Raw genomic sequence first — 16,004 nt, 5'->3', positions numbered from 1 at the left:
GAGGGTCGGCAAGCTAGGTCATCTGACTACTAACAGTTTTGTATAAGGGGAACTCGAGGCTGATGCAGGCAAAGCTTTACTTTCAATTAAAGGAAGAATTGGGAAATAAAGGAGGCAAAGTTGAATACAAGAGAGGTGGAAGCAAGTTTGAAAGAAAGACAGAAAGTAAATAATATGTTGAATTAATTGTATTGTCGATTATCTTGATAAAAGGTTTTGATCATTATAAACAAAGTCAATATGAGTTGACTCAAAATAGTCTTTGTGGCATGCAAAGCAGAAGTTCAAAATGTGCCGAAACCCGGGATCTTTAGATCTTCAGTCTACTGCTCTCCCAACTGAACTATTTCGGCCTGCCAGCAGCTATAGTATTCAGCCTCTTTTTTTGAACAATCCCAGAACAGAGATGCAGAACCTGAATTTTCAATCTGAGGTTAGAGCTGTGTTTTAATGTGTCCTGCATTGTTCAGCAGCTAACTGGTGAAATGGGTGAGTAGCGTTTTTGGGATAAATGTTAGGTCGTTTTTCTTTTAAAACTCTGAGTGGACCAGCACTGTATTACACAGACGTATGTCGCCTGAGTAGGTAAGCTATGTCATCTCAATACTGACAACTTTGTTCAAGGAGAAGTGAAAGCTGATGCAGACAAGAGTTTACTTTGAAAAAAGTATGAAATGGGATAAATTCGTCATCAAAGCTAATGGCAAGAGAGGTGGAAGCAAGTTTAGAAGGAGGACAGAAAGACAACTTTTTGTTGAAGTTATCATGTTGTTGATCAGTTGATAAAATATTTTGAGAAATAAAGTAAAAAAAACCAGAGCTGATTTCAAGAAATATTTTGCAAGAATGTAGGATCCCCTCGCACTGTGCTGAAAGTCAGGATTGAATCAGGTACCTTAAGCTCTTCAGTCTAACGATCTCCCAACTGAGATATTTCAGCCAACAAGTCCCTGTGGCCTCCTGATGTATTATTAATAATTGTAGACGATACATACAGAACCTGGTCATTCTATTTTCGTTTATAGTTATGTGTTAAAGTGTCCAGTATCATTCAGCAGGTAACTTGGTCTGATGTGTGAATATCCTTTTTAGGGGACAAGGTAGGTAGAATTTTTTTTCTAAACTCTGAATTGACTTATACTCTGAAACACAGACCTATATGGCCAGGGTGTACAAGCTATGTCATCTGACTACTGACAGTTTTGTATAAGGGGAATTGGAGGCTGATGCAGGCAAAGCTTTACTTTAAAATAAAGCAAGAAGTTTCAAATAAATGAGGCATAGTTGAATACAAGAGAGGTGGAAGCAACTTTGAAAGGAAGACAGAAAGTAAATATTATGTTGAATTGATTGTGTTGTTGATCAGATTGATAAAAGGTTTTGATAAAGAAGAGCGTTGATTTAACTCCAAACAGCTTTTGTGACATGAAAAGCAGAAGTTGAAATTGTGCCAAAACCCAGGAATGAACCAGGGACCTTTAGATCTTCAGTCTAACGCTCTCCCAACTGAGCTATTTCGGCCTGCTGGTAGTTTGGGTCTTCATCCTTTCTTTTAAACTTCCCAAGAAAATAGATGCTCAACCTCATGCTAGAGCTATGTTTTAAGATGTCCTGTATCATTCATCAGTTAACGGGTGCAATAGGTAAATAGCATTTTTCGGATCCAGGTTAGGTAGCTTTTTTTTTTACTCTGAATGGACTAGCACCATATTACACAGAGGTATTTGGCCTGAGTAGGTAAGCTATGTCATCTGAATACTGAAATCTGTGTTCAAGGAGAAGTGGAAGCTGATGCAGACAAGAGTTTACTTTACAAAAAAGCATGAAATAGGAAACATTTGTAGTCGAAGCTGAATGCAAGAGAGGTGGAAGCAAATTTAGAAGGAGGACAGAAAGACAATTCTATGTTGAATTGATCATGTTGTCGATCAGTTGATCAAATATTTTGATAAATAAAGAAAGAAAAACTTGAGCTGATACCAAGAAATATTTTGTGAGAAGCAAGAAACCTCTCAGACTTTTCCGAAACCCAGCATTGAACAAGGGACTTTTAGATTTTCAATCTAACACTCTCCCAACTGAGCTATTTCATCCAGCTGGCCATTTTGGCTTTCTGTTGTATTTTTGATAATTGTTAAAGATAAATGCAGACCCTGGTCATTCTATCTGCATGTGCAGTTATGTGTTAAATTGTCCAATATTATTCAGCAGCTAAATTGGTCTGATGGGTGAATTTCCTTTTTAGGAGCCAAGTTAGTTAGAAGATGTTTGTAAACTATGAATGGACTTATACTCAGACACACAGACCTATATGGCGAGGGTAGGCAAACTAGGTCATCTGACTACTAACAGTTTTGTATAAGGGGAACTCGAGGCTGATGCAGGCAAAGCTTTACTTTCAATTAAAGGAAGAATTGGCAAATAAAGCAGGTAAAGTTGAATACAAGAGAGGTGGAAGCAAGTTTGACAGAAAGACAGAATGTAAAAAATATGTTGAAATGGTTGTCTTATCGATCAGCTTGATAAAAGGTTTTGATCATTATAAACAACGTCAATATGAGTTGACTCCAAATAGCATTTGTGGCATGCAAAGCAGAAGTTCAAAATGTGCCTAAACCCGGGATTGAACCAGGGACCTTTAGATCTTCAGTCTACTGCTCTCCCAACTGAGCTATTTCATCCAGCTGGCAATTTTGGCTTTCTGTTGTATTTTTTATAATTGTTAAAGATAAATGCAGAACCTGGTCACTCTATCTGCATGTGCAGTTATGTGTTAAATTGTCCAGTATTATTCAGTAGCTAAATTGGTCTGATGGGTGAATTTCCTTTTTAGGAGCCAAGTTAGTTAGATGATGTTTGTAAACTATGAATGGACTTATACTCAGAAACACAGACCTATATGGCGAGGGTCGGCAAGCTAGGTCATCTGACTACTAACAGTTTTGTATAAGGGGAACTCGAGGCTGATGCAGGCAAAGCTTTACTTTCAATTAAAGGAAGAATTGGGAAATAAAGGAGGCAAAGTTGAATACAAGAGAGGTGGAAGCAAGTTTGAAAGAAAGACAGAAAGTAAATAATATGTTGAATTAATTGTATTGTCGATTATCTTGATAAAAGGTTTTGATCATTATAAACAAAGTCAATATGAGTTGACTCAAAATAGTCTTTGTGGCATGCAAAGCAGAAGTTCAAAATGTGCCGAAACCCGGGATCTTTAGATCTTCAGTCTAACGCTCTCCCAACTGAGCTATTTCGGCCTGCCAGCAGCTATAGTATTCAGCCTCTTTTTTTGAACAATCCCAGAACAGAGATGCAGAACCTGGATTTTCAATCTGAGGTTAGAGCTGTGTTTTAATGTGTCCTGCATTGTTCAGCAGCTAACTGGTGAAATGGGTGAGTAGCGTTTTTGGGATAAATGTTCGGTCGTTTTTCTTTTAAAACTCTAAGTGGACCAGCACTGTATTACACAGACGTATGTCGCCTGAGTAGGTAAGCTATGTCATCTCAATACTGACAACTTTGTTCAAGGAGAAGTGAAAGCTGATGCAGACAAGAGTTTACTTTGAAAAAAGTATAAAATGGGATAAATTCGTCATCAAAGCTGATGGCAAGAGAGGTGGAAGCAAGTTTAGAAGGAGGACAGAAAGACAACTTTTTGTTGAAGTTATCATGTTGTTGATCAGTTGATAAAATATTTTGAGAAATAAAGAAAAAAAAACTAGAGCTGATTTCAAGAAATATTTTGCAAGAATGTAGGATCCCCTCGCACTGTGCTGAAAGTCAGGATTGAATCAGGTACCTTAAGCTCTTCAGTCTAACGATCTCCCAACTGAGATATTTCAGCCAACAAGTCCCTGTGGCCTCCTGATGTATTATTAATAATTGTAGACGATACATACAGAACCTGGTCATTCTATTTTCGTTTATAGTTATGTGTTAAAGTGTCCAGTATCATTCAGCAGGTAACTTGGTCTGATGAGTGAATATCCTTTTTAGGGGACAATGTAGGTAGAATTTTTTTTTTTAAACTCTGAATTGACTTATACTCTGAAACACAGACCTATATGGCCAGGGTGTACAAGCTATGTCATCTGACTACTGACAGTTTTGTATAAGGGGAATTGGAGGCTGATGCAGGCAAAGCTTTACTTTAAAATAAAGCAAGAAGTTTCAAATAAATGAGGCATAGTTGAATACAAGAGAGGTGGAAGCAACTTTGAAAGGAAGACAGAAAGTAAATAATATGTTGAATTGATTGTGTTGTTGATCAGATTGATAAAAGGTTTTGATAAAGAAGAGCGTTGATTTAACTCCAAACAGCTTTTGTGACATGAAAAGCAGAAGTTGAAATTGTGCCAAAACCCAGGATTGAACCAGGGACCTTTAGATCTTCAGTCTAACGCTCTCCCAACTGAGCTATTTCGGCCTGCTGGTAGTTTGGGTCTTCATCCTTTCCTTTAAACTTCCCAAGAAAATAGATGCTCAACCTCATGCTAGAGCTATGTTTTAAGATGTCCTGTATCATTCATCAGTTAACGGGTGCAATAGGTAAATAGCATTTTTCGGATCCAGGTTAGGTAGCTGTTTTTTTTTACTCTGAATGGACTAGCACCATATTACACAGAGGTATTTGGCCTGAGTAGGTAAGCTATGTCATCTGAATACTGAAATCTGTGTTCAAGGAGAAGTGGAAGCTGATGCAGACAAGAGTTTACTTTACAAAAAAGCATGAAATAGGAAACATTTGTAGTCGAAGCTGAATGCAAGAGAGGTGGAAGCAAATTTAGAAGGAGGACAGAAAGACAATTCTATGTTGAATTGATCATGTTGTCGATCAGTTGATCAAATATTTTGATAAATAAAGAAAGAAAAACTTGAGCTGATACCAAGAAATATTTTGTGAGAAGCAAGAAACCTCTCAGACTTTTCCGAAACCCAGCATTGAACAAGGGACTTTTAGATTTTCAATCTAACACTCGCCCAACTGAGCTATTTCATCCAGCTGGCCATTTTGGCTTTCTGTTGTATTTTTGATAATTGTTAAAGATAAATGCAGACCCTGGTCATTCTATCTGCATGTGCAGTTATGTGTTAAATTGTCCAATATTATTCAGCAGCTAAATTGGTCTGATGGGTGAATTTCCTTTTTAGGAGCCAAGTTAGTTAGAAGATGTTTGTAAACTATGAATGGACTTATACTCAGACACACAGACCTATATGGCGAGGGTAGGCAAACTAGGTCATCTGACTACTAACAGTTTTGTATAAGGGGAACTCGAGGCTGATGCAGGCAAAGCTTTACTTTCAATTAAAGGAAGAATTGGCAAATAAAGCAGGTAAAGTTGAATACAAGAGAGGTGGAAGCAAGTTTGACAGAAAGACAGAATGTAAAAAATATGTTGAAATGGTTGTCTTATCGATCAGCTTGATAAAAGGTTTTGATCATTATAAACAACGTCAATATGAGTTGACTCCAAATAGCATTTGTGGCATGCAAAGCAGAAGTTCAAAATGTGCCTAAACCCGGGATTGAACCAGGGACCTTTAGATCTTCAGTCTACTGCTCTCCCAACTGAGCTATTTCATCCAGCTGGCAATTTTGGCTTTCTGTTGTATTTTTTATAATTGTTAAAGATAAATGCAGAACCTGGTCACTCTATCTGCATGTGCAGTTATGTGTTAAATTGTCCAGTATTATTCAGTAGCTAAATTGGTCTGATGGGTGAATTTCCTTTTTAGGAGCCAAGTTAGTTAGATGATGTTTGTAAACTATGAATGGACTTATACTCAGAAACACAGACCTATATGGCGAGGGTCGGCAAGCTAGGTCATCTGACTACTAACAGTTTTGTATAAGGGGAACTCGAGGCTGATGCAGGCAAAGCTTTACTTTCAATTAAAGGAAGAATTGGGAAATAAAGGAGGCAAAGTTGAATACAAGAGAGGTGGAAGCAAGTTTGAAAGAAAGACAGAAAGTAAATAATATGTTGAATTAATTGTATTGTCGATTATCTTGATAAAAGGTTTTGATCATTATAAACAAAGTCAATATGAGTTGACTAAAAATAGTCTTTGTGGCATGCAAAGCAGAAGTTCAAAATGTGCCGAAACCCGGGATCTTTAGATCTTCAGTCTACTGCTCTCCCAACTGAACTATTTCGGCCTGCCAGCAGCTATAGTATTCAGCCTCTTTTTTTGAACAATCCCAGAACAGAGATGCAGAACCTGAATTTTCAATCTGAGGTTAGAGCTGTGTTTTAATGTGTCCTGCATTGTTCAGCAGCTAACTGGTGAAATGGGTGAGTAGCGTTTTTGGGATAAATGTTAGGTCGTTTTTCTTTTAAAACTCTGAGTGGACCAGCACTGTATTACACAGACGTATGTCGCCTGAGTAGGTAAGCTATGTCATCTCAATACTGACAACTTTGTTCAAGGAGAAGTGAAAGCTGATGCAGACAAGAGTTTACTTTGAAAAAAGTATGAAATGGGATAAATTCGTCATCAAAGCTAATGGCAAGAGAGGTGGAAGCAAGTTTAGAAGGAGGACAGAAAGACAACTTTTTGTTGAAGTTATCATGTTGTTGATCAGTTGATAAAATATTTTGAGAAATAAAGTAAAAAAAACCAGAGCTGATTTCAAGAAATATTTTGCAAGAATGTAGGATCCCCTCGCACTGTGCTGAAAGTCAGGATTGAATCAGGTACCTTAAGCTCTTCAGTCTAACGATCTCCCAACTGAGATATTTCAGCCAACAAGTCCCTGTGGCCTCCTGATGTATTATTAATAATTGTAGACGATACATACAGAACCTGGTCATTCTATTTTCGTTTATAGTTATGTGTTAAAGTGTCCAGTATCATTCAGCAGGTAACTTGGTCTGATGTGTGAATATCCTTTTTAGGGGACAAGGTAGGTAGAATTTTTTTTCTAAACTCTGAATTGACTTATACTCTGAAACACAGACCTATATGGCCAGGGTGTACAAGCTATGTCATCTGACTACTGACAGTTTTGTATAAGGGGAATTGGAGGCTGATGCAGGCAAAGCTTTACTTTAAAATAAAGCAAGAAGTTTCAAATAAATGAGGCATAGTTGAATACAAGAGAGGTGGAAGCAACTTTGAAAGGAAGACAGAAAGTAAATAATATGTTGAATTGATTGTGTTGTTGATCAGATTGATAAAAGGTTTTGATAAAGAAGAGCGTTGATTTAACTCCAAACAGCTTTTGTGACATGAAAAGCAGAAGTTGAAATTGTGCCAAAACCCAGGATTGAACCAGGGACCTTTAGATCTTCAGTCTAACGCTCTCCCAACTGAGCTATTTCGGCCTGCTGGTAGTTTGGGTCTTCATCCTTTCCTTTAAACTTCCCAAGAAAATAGATGCTCAACCTCATGCTAGAGCTATGTTTTAAGATGTCCTGTATCATTCATCAGTTAACGGGTGCAATAGGTAAATAGCATTTTTCGGATCCAGGTTAGGTAGCTTTTTTTTTTACTCTGAATGGACTAGCACCATATTACACAGAGGTATTTGGCCTGAGTAGGTAAGCTATGTCATCTGAATACTGAAATCTGTGTTCAAGGAGAAGTGGAAGCTGATGCAGACAAGAGTTTACTTTACAAAAAAGCATGAAATAGGAAACATTTGTAGTCGAAGCTGAATGCAAGAGAGGTGGAAGCAAATTTAGAAGGAGGACAGAAAGACAATTCTATGTTGAATTGATCATGTTGTCGATCAGTTGATCAAATATTTTGATAAATAAAGAAAGAAAAACTTGAGCTGATACCAAGAAATATTTTGTGAGAAGCAAGAAACCTCTCAGACTTTTCCGAAACCCAGCATTGAACAAGGGACTTTTAGATTTTCAATCTAACACTCGCCCAACTGAGCTATTTCATCCAGCTGGCCATTTTGGCTTTCTGTTGTATTTTTGATAATTGTTAAAGATAAATGCAGACCCTGGTCATTCTATCTGCATGTGCAGTTATGTGTTAAATTGTCCAATATTATTCAGCAGCTAAATTGGTCTGATGGGTGAATTTCCTTTTTAGGAGCCAAGTTAGTTAGAAGATGTTTGTAAACTATGAATGGACTTATACTCAGACACACAGACCTATATGGCGAGGGTAGGCAAACTAGGTCATCTGACTACTAACAGTTTTGTATAAGGGGAACTCGAGGCTGATGCAGGCAAAGCTTTACTTTCAATTAAAGGAAGAATTGGCAAATAAAGCAGGTAAAGTTGAATACAAGAGAGGTGGAAGCAAGTTTGACAGAAAGACAGAATGTAAAAAATATGTTGAAATGGTTGTCTTATCGATCAGCTTGATAAAAGGTTTTGATCATTATAAACAACGTCAATATGAGTTGACTCCAAATAGCATTTGTGGCATGCAAAGCAGAAGTTCAAAATGTGCCTAAACCCGGGATTGAACCAGGGACCTTTAGATCTTCAGTCTACTGCTCTCCCAACTGAGCTATTTCATCCAGCTGGCAATTTTGGCTTTCTGTTGTATTTTTTATAATTGTTAAAGATAAATGCAGAACCTGGTCACTCTATCTGCATGTGCAGTTATGTGTTAAATTGTCCAGTATTATTCAGTAGCTAAATTGGTCTGATGGGTGAATTTCCTTTTTAGGAGCCAAGTTAGTTAGATGATGTTTGTAAACTATGAATGGACTTATACTCAGAAACACAGACCTATATGGCGAGGGTCGGCAAGCTAGGTCATCTGACTACTAACAGTTTTGTATAAGGGGAACTCGAGGCTGATGCAGGCAAAGCTTTACTTTCAATTAAAGGAAGAATTGGGAAATAAAGGAGGCAAAGTTGAATACAAGAGAGGTGGAAGCAAGTTTGAAAGAAAGACAGAAAGTAAATAATATGTTGAATTAATTGTATTGTCGATTATCTTGATAAAAGGTTTTGATCATTATAAACAAAGTCAATATGAGTTGACTCAAAATAGTCTTTGTGGCATGCAAAGCAGAAGTTCAAAATGTGCCGAAACCCGGGATCTTTAGATCTTCAGTCTACTGCTCTCCCAACTGAACTATTTCGGCCTGCCAGCAGCTATAGTATTCAGCCTCTTTTTTTGAACAATCCCAGAACAGAGATGCAGAACCTGAATTTTCAATCTGAGGTTAGAGCTGTGTTTTAATGTGTCCTGCATTGTTCAGCAGCTAACTGGTGAAATGGGTGAGTAGCGTTTTTGGGATAAATGTTAGGTCGTTTTTCTTTTAAAACTCTGAGTGGACCAGCACTGTATTACACAGACGTATGTCGCCTGAGTAGGTAAGCTATGTCATCTCAATACTGACAACTTTGTTCAAGGAGAAGTGAAAGCTGATGCAGACAAGAGTTTACTTTGAAAAAAGTATGAAATGGGATAAATTCGTCATCAAAGCTAATGGCAAGAGAGGTGGAAGCAAGTTTAGAAGGAGGACAGAAAGACAACTTTTTGTTGAAGTTATCATGTTGTTGATCAGTTGATAAAATATTTTGAGAAATAAAGTAAAAAAAACCAGAGCTGATTTCAAGAAATATTTTGCAAGAATGTAGGATCCCCTCGCACTGTGCTGAAAGTCAGGATTGAATCAGGTACCTTAAGCTCTTCAGTCTAACGATCTCCCAACTGAGATATTTCAGCCAACAAGTCCCTGTGGCCTCCTGATGTATTATTAATAATTGTAGACGATACATACAGAACCTGGTCATTCTATTTTCGTTTATAGTTATGTGTTAAAGTGTCCAGTATCATTCAGCAGGTAACTTGGTCTGATGTGTGAATATCCTTTTTAGGGGACAAGGTAGGTAGAATTTTTTTTCTAAACTCTGAATTGACTTATACTCTGAAACACAGACCTATATGGCCAGGGTGTACAAGCTATGTCATCTGACTACTGACAGTTTTGTATAAGGGGAATTGGAGGCTGATGCAGGCAAAGCTTTACTTTAAAATAAAGCAAGAAGTTTCAAATAAATGAGGCATAGTTGAATACAAGAGAGGTGGAAGCAACTTTGAAAGGAAGACAGAAAGTAAATATTATGTTGAATTGATTGTGTTGTTGATCAGATTGATAAAAGGTTTTGATAAAGAAGAGCGTTGATTTAACTCCAAACAGCTTTTGTGACATGAAAAGCAGAAGTTGAAATTGTGCCAAAACCCAGGATTGAACCAGGGACCGTTAGATCTTCAGTCTAACGCTCTCCCAACTGAGCTATTTCGGCCTGCTGGTAGTTTGGGTCTTCATCCTTTCTTTTAAACTTCCCAAGAAAATAGATGCTCAACCTCATGCTAGAGCTATGTTTTAAGATGTCCTGTATCATTCATCAGTTAACGGGTGCAATAGGTAAATAGCATTTTTCGGATCCAGGTTAGGTAGCTTTTTTTTTTACTCTGAATGGACTAGCACCATATTACACAGAGGTATTTGGCCTGAGTAGGTAAGCTATGTCATCTGAATACTGAAATCTGTGTTCAAGGAGAAGTGGAAGCTGATGCAGACAAGAGTTTACTTTACAAAAAAGCATGAAATAGGAAACATTTGTAGTCGAAGCTGAATGCAAGAGAGGTGGAAGCAAATTTAGAAGGAGGACAGAAAGACAATTCTATGTTGAATTGATCATGTTGTCGATCAGTTGATCAAATATTTTGATAAATAAAGAAAGAAAAACTTGAGCTGATACCAAGAAATATTTTGTGAGAAGCAAGAAACCTCTCAGACTTTTCCGAAACCCAGCATTGAACAAGGGACTTTTAGATTTTCAATCTAACACTCGCCCAACTGAGCTATTTCATCCAGCTGGCCATTTTGGCTTTCTGTTGTATTTTTGATAATTGTTAAAGATAAATGCAGACCCTGGTCATTCTATCTGCATGTGCAGTTATGTGTTAAATTGTCCAATATTATTCAGCAGCTAAATTGGTCTGATGGGTGAATTTCCTTTTTAGGAGCCAAGTTAGTTAGAAGATGTTTGTAAACTATGAATGGACTTATACTCAGACACACAGACCTATATGGCGAGGGTAGGCAAACTAGGTCATCTGACTACTAACAGTTTTGTATAAGGGGAACTCGAGGCTGATGCAGGCAAAGCTTTACTTTCAATTAAAGGAAGAATTGGCAAATAAAGCAGGTAAAGTTGAATACAAGAGAGGTGGAAGCAAGTTTGACAGAAAGACAGAATGTAAAAAATATGTTGAAATGGTTGTCTTATCGATCAGCTTGATAAAAGGTTTTGATCATTATAAACAACGTCAATATGAGTTGACTCCAAATAGCATTTGTGGCATGCAAAGCAGAAGTTCAAAATGTGCCTAAACCCGGGATTGAACCAGGGACCTTTAGATCTTCAGTCTACTGCTCTCCCAACTGAGCTATTTCATCCAGCTGGCAATTTTGGCTTTCTGTTGTATTTTTTATAATTGTTAAAGATAAATGCAGAACCTGGTCACTCTATCTGCATGTGCAGTTATGTGTTAAATTGTCCAGTATTATTCAGTAGCTAAATTGGTCTGATGGGTGAATTTCCTTTTTAGGAGCCAAGTTAGTTAGATGATGTTTGTAAACTATGAATGGACTTATACTCAGAAACACAGACCTATATGGCGAGGGTCGGCAAGCTAGGTCATCTGACTACTAACAGTTTTGTATAAGGGGAACTCGAGGCTGATGCAGGCAAAGCTTTACTTTCAATTAAAGGAAGAATTGGGAAATAAAGGAGGCAAAGTTGAATACAAGAGAGGTGGAAGCAAGTTTGAAAGAAAGACAGAAAGTAAATAATATGTTGAATTAATTGTATTGTCGATTATCTTGATAAAAGGTTTTGATCATTATAAACAAAGTCAATATGAGTTGACTCAAAATAGTCTTTGTGGCATGCAAAGCAGAAGTTCAAAATGTGCCGAAACCCGGGATCTTTAGATCTTCAGTCTAACGCTCTCCCAACTGAGCTATTTCGGCCTGCCAGCAGCTATAGTATTCAGCCTCTTTTTTCGAACAATCCCAGAACAGAGATGCAGAACCTGGATTTTCAATCTGAGGTTAGAGCTGTGTTTTAATGTGTCCTGCATTGTTCAGCAGCTAACTGGTGAAATGGGTGAGTAGCGTTTTTGGGATAAATGTTAGGTCGTTTTTCTTTTAAAACTCTGAGTGGACCAGCACTGTATTACACAGACGTATGTCGCCTGAGTAGGTAAGCTATGTCGTCTCAATACTGACAACTTTGTTCAAGGAGAAGTGAAAGCTGATACAGACAAGAGTTTACTTTGAAAAAAGTATGAAATGGGATAAATTCGTCATCAAAGCTGATGGCAAGAGAGGTGGAAGCAAGTTTAGAAGGAGGACAGAAAGACAACTTTTTGTTGAAGTTATCATGTTGTTGATCAGTTGATAAAATATTTTGAGAAATAAAGTAAAAAAAACAAGAGCTGATTTCAAGAAATATTTTGCAAGAATGTAGGATCCCCTCGCACTGTGCTGAAAGTCAGGATTGAATCAGGTACCTTAAGCTCTTCAGTCTAACGATCTCCCAACTGAGATATTTCAGCCAACAAGTCCCTGTGGCCTCCTGATGTATTATTAATAATTGTAGACGATACATACAGAACCTGGTCATTCTATTTTCGTTTATAGTTATGTGTTAAAGTGTCCAGTATCATTCAGCAGGTAACTTGGTCTGATGTGTGAATATACTTTTTAGGGGACAAGGTAGGTAGAATTTTTTTTCTAAACTCTGAATTGACTTATACTCTGAAACACAGACCTATATGGCCAGGGTGTACAAGCTATGTCATCTGACTACTGACAGTTTTGTATAAGGGGAATTGGAGGCTGATGCAGGCAAAGCTTTACTTTAAAATAAAGCAAGAAGTTGCAAATAAATGAGGCATAGTTGAATACAAGAGAGGTGGAAGCAAGTTTGAAAGGAAGACAGAAAGTAAATAATATGTTGAATTGATTGTGTTGTTGATCAGATTGATGAAAGGTTTTGATAAAGAAGAGCTTTGATTTAACTCCAAACAGCTTTTGTGACATGAAAAGCAGAAGTTGAAATTGTGCCGAATCCCAGGATTGAACCAGGGACCTTTAAATCTTCACTCTAACGCTCTCCCAACTGAGCTATTTCAGCCTGCTGGTAGTTTGGGTCTTCATCCTTTCTTTTAAACTTCCCAAGAAAATAGATGCTCATCCTCATGCTAGAGCTATGTTTTAAGATGTCCTGTATCATTCATCAGTTAACGGGTGCAATAGGTAAATAGCATTTTTCGGATCCAGGTTAGGTAGCTTTTTTTTTTACTCTGAATGGACTAGCACCATATTACACAGAGGTATTTGGCCTGAGTAGGTAAGCTATGTCATCTGAATACTGAAATCTGTGTTCAAGGAGAAGTGGAAGCTGATGCAGACAAGAGTTTACTTTACAAAAAAGCATGAAATAGGAAACATTTGTAGTCGAAGCTGAATGCAAGAGAGGTGGAAGCAAATTTAGAAGGAGGACAGAAAGACAATTCTATGTTGAATTGATCATGTTGTCGATCAGTTGATCAAATATTTTGATAAATAAAGAAAGAAAAACTTGAGCTGATACCAAGAAATATTTTGTGAGAAGCAAGAACCCTCTCAGACTTTTCCGAAACCCAGCATTGAACAAGGGACTTTTAGATTTTCAATCTAACACTCTCCCAACTGAGCTATTTCATCCAGCTGGCCATTTTGGCTTTATGTTGTATTTTTGATAATTGTTAAAGACAAATGCAGACCCTGGTCATTCTATCTGCATGTGCAGATATGTGTTAAATTGTCCAATATTATTCAGCAGCTAAATTGGTCAGATGGGTGAATTTCCTTTTTAGGAGCCAAGTTAGTTAGAAGATGTTTGTAAACTATGAATGGACTTATACTCAGACACACAGACCTATATGGCGAGGGTAGGCAAACTAGGTCATCTGACTACTAACAGTTTTGTATAAGGGGAACTCGAGGCTGATGCAGGCAAAGCTTTACTTTCAATTAAAGGAAGAATTGGCAAATAAAGCAGGTAAAGTTGAATACAAGAGAGGTGGAAGCAAGTTTGACAGAAAGACAGAATGTAAAAAATATGTTGAAATGGTTGTCTTATCGATCAGCTTGATAAAAGGTTTTGATCATTATAAACAACGTCAATATGAGTTGACTGCAAATAGCATTTGTGGCATGCAAAGCAGAAGTTCAAAATGTGCCTAAACCCGGGATTGAACCAGGGACCTTTAGATCTTCAGTCTACTGCTCTCCCAACTGAGCTATTTCATCCAGCTGTCAATTTTGGCTTTCTGTTGTATTTTTTATAATTGTTAAAGATAAATGCAGAACCTGGTCACTCTATCTGCATGTGCAGTTATGTGTTAAATTGTCCAGTATTATTCAGTAGCTAAATTGGTCTGATGGGTGAATTTCCTTTTTAGGAGCCAAGTTAGTTAGATGATGTTTGTAAACTATGAATGGACTTATACTCAGAAACACAGACCTATATGGCGAGGGTCGGCAAGCTAGGTCATCTGACTACTAACAGTTTTGTATAAGGGGAACTGGAGGCTGATGCAGGCAAAGCTTTACTTTCAATTAAAGGAAGAATTGGGAAATAAAGCAGGTAAAGTTGAATACAAGAGAGGTGGAAGCAAGTTTGACAGAAAGACAGAATGTAAAAAATATGTTGAAATGGTTGTCTTTTCGATCAGCTTGATAAAAGGTTTTGATCATTATAAACAACGTCAATATGAGTTGACTCCAAATAGCATTTGTGGCATGCAAAGCAGAAGTTCAAAATGTGCCTAAACCCGGGATTGAACCAGGGACCTTTAGATCTTCAGTCTACTGTTCTCCCAACTGAGCTATTTCATCCAGCTGGCAATTTTGGCTTTCTGTTGTATTTTTTATAATTGTTAAAGATAAATGCAGAACCTGGTCACTCTATCTGCATGTGCAGTTATGTGTTAAATTGTCCAGTATTATTCAGTAGCTAAATTGGTCTGATGGGTGAATTTCCTTTTTAGGAGCCAAGTTAGTTAGATGATGTTTGTAAACTATGAATGGACTTATACTCAGAAACACAGACCTATATGGCGAGGGTCGGCAAGCTAGGTCATCTGACTACTAACAGTTTTGTATAAGGGGAACTGGAGGCTGATGCAGGCAAAGCTTTACTTTCAATTAAAGGAAGAATTGGGAAATAAAGGAGGCAAAGTTGAATACAAGAGAGGTGGAAGCAAGTTTGAAAGAAAGACAGAAAGTAAATAATATGTTGAATTAATTGTATTGTCGATTATCTTGATAAAAGGTTTTGATCATTTTAAACAAAGTCAATATGAGTTGACTCAAAATAGTCTTTGTGGCATGCAAAGCAGAAGTTCAAAATGTGCCGAAACCCGGGATCGAACCAGGGACCTTTAGATCTTCAGTCTAACACTCTCCCAACTGAGCTATTTCGGCCTGCCAGCAGCTATAGTATTCAGCCTCTTTTTTTGAACAATCCCAGAACAGAGATGCAGAACCTGGATTTTCAATCTGAGGTTAGAGCTGTATTTTAATGTGTCCTGCATTGTTCAGCAGCTAACTGGTGAAATGGGTGAGTAGCGTTTTGTTAGGTCGTTTTTCTTTTAAAACTCTGAGTGGACCAGCACTGTATTACACAGACGTATGTCGCCTGAGTAGGTAAGCTATGTCATCTCAATACTGACAACTTTGTTCAAGGAGAAGTGAAAGCTGATGCAGACAAGAGTTTACTTTGAAAAAAGTATAAAATGGGATAAATTCGTCATCAAAGTTGATGGCAAGAGAGGTGGAAGCAAGTTTAGAAGGAGGACAGAAAGACAACTTTTTGTTGAAGTTATCATGTTGTTGATCAGTTGATAAAATATTTTGAGAAATAAAGAAAAAAAAAATAGAGCTGATTTCAAGAAATATTTTGCAAGAATGTAGGATCCCCTCGCACTGTGCTGAAAGTCAGGATTGAATCAGG

General features: G+C 37.5%; 1 non-coding gene across 1 annotated transcript; it reads right to left on the bottom strand.

The window, feature by feature from the left end:
- Positions 1-15,402: 15,402 nt before the first annotated feature.
- TRNAF-GAA (transfer RNA phenylalanine (anticodon GAA)) lies at positions 15,403-15,475 on the bottom strand. The gene has a single exon. It is a non-coding gene; the product is annotated as a tRNA-Phe (tRNA).
- Positions 15,476-16,004: the final 529 nt, after the last annotated feature.

The sequence above is a fragment of the Triturus cristatus genome, chromosome 8 (assembly GCF_964204655.1).
Source record: "Triturus cristatus chromosome 8, aTriCri1.1, whole genome shotgun sequence".
Classification (NCBI taxonomy): Eukaryota; Metazoa; Chordata; class Amphibia; order Caudata; family Salamandridae; genus Triturus; species Triturus cristatus.
The sequence above is the reverse complement of the archived record's forward strand: the minus strand, read 5'-3'. Positions and strand labels throughout refer to the sequence as shown.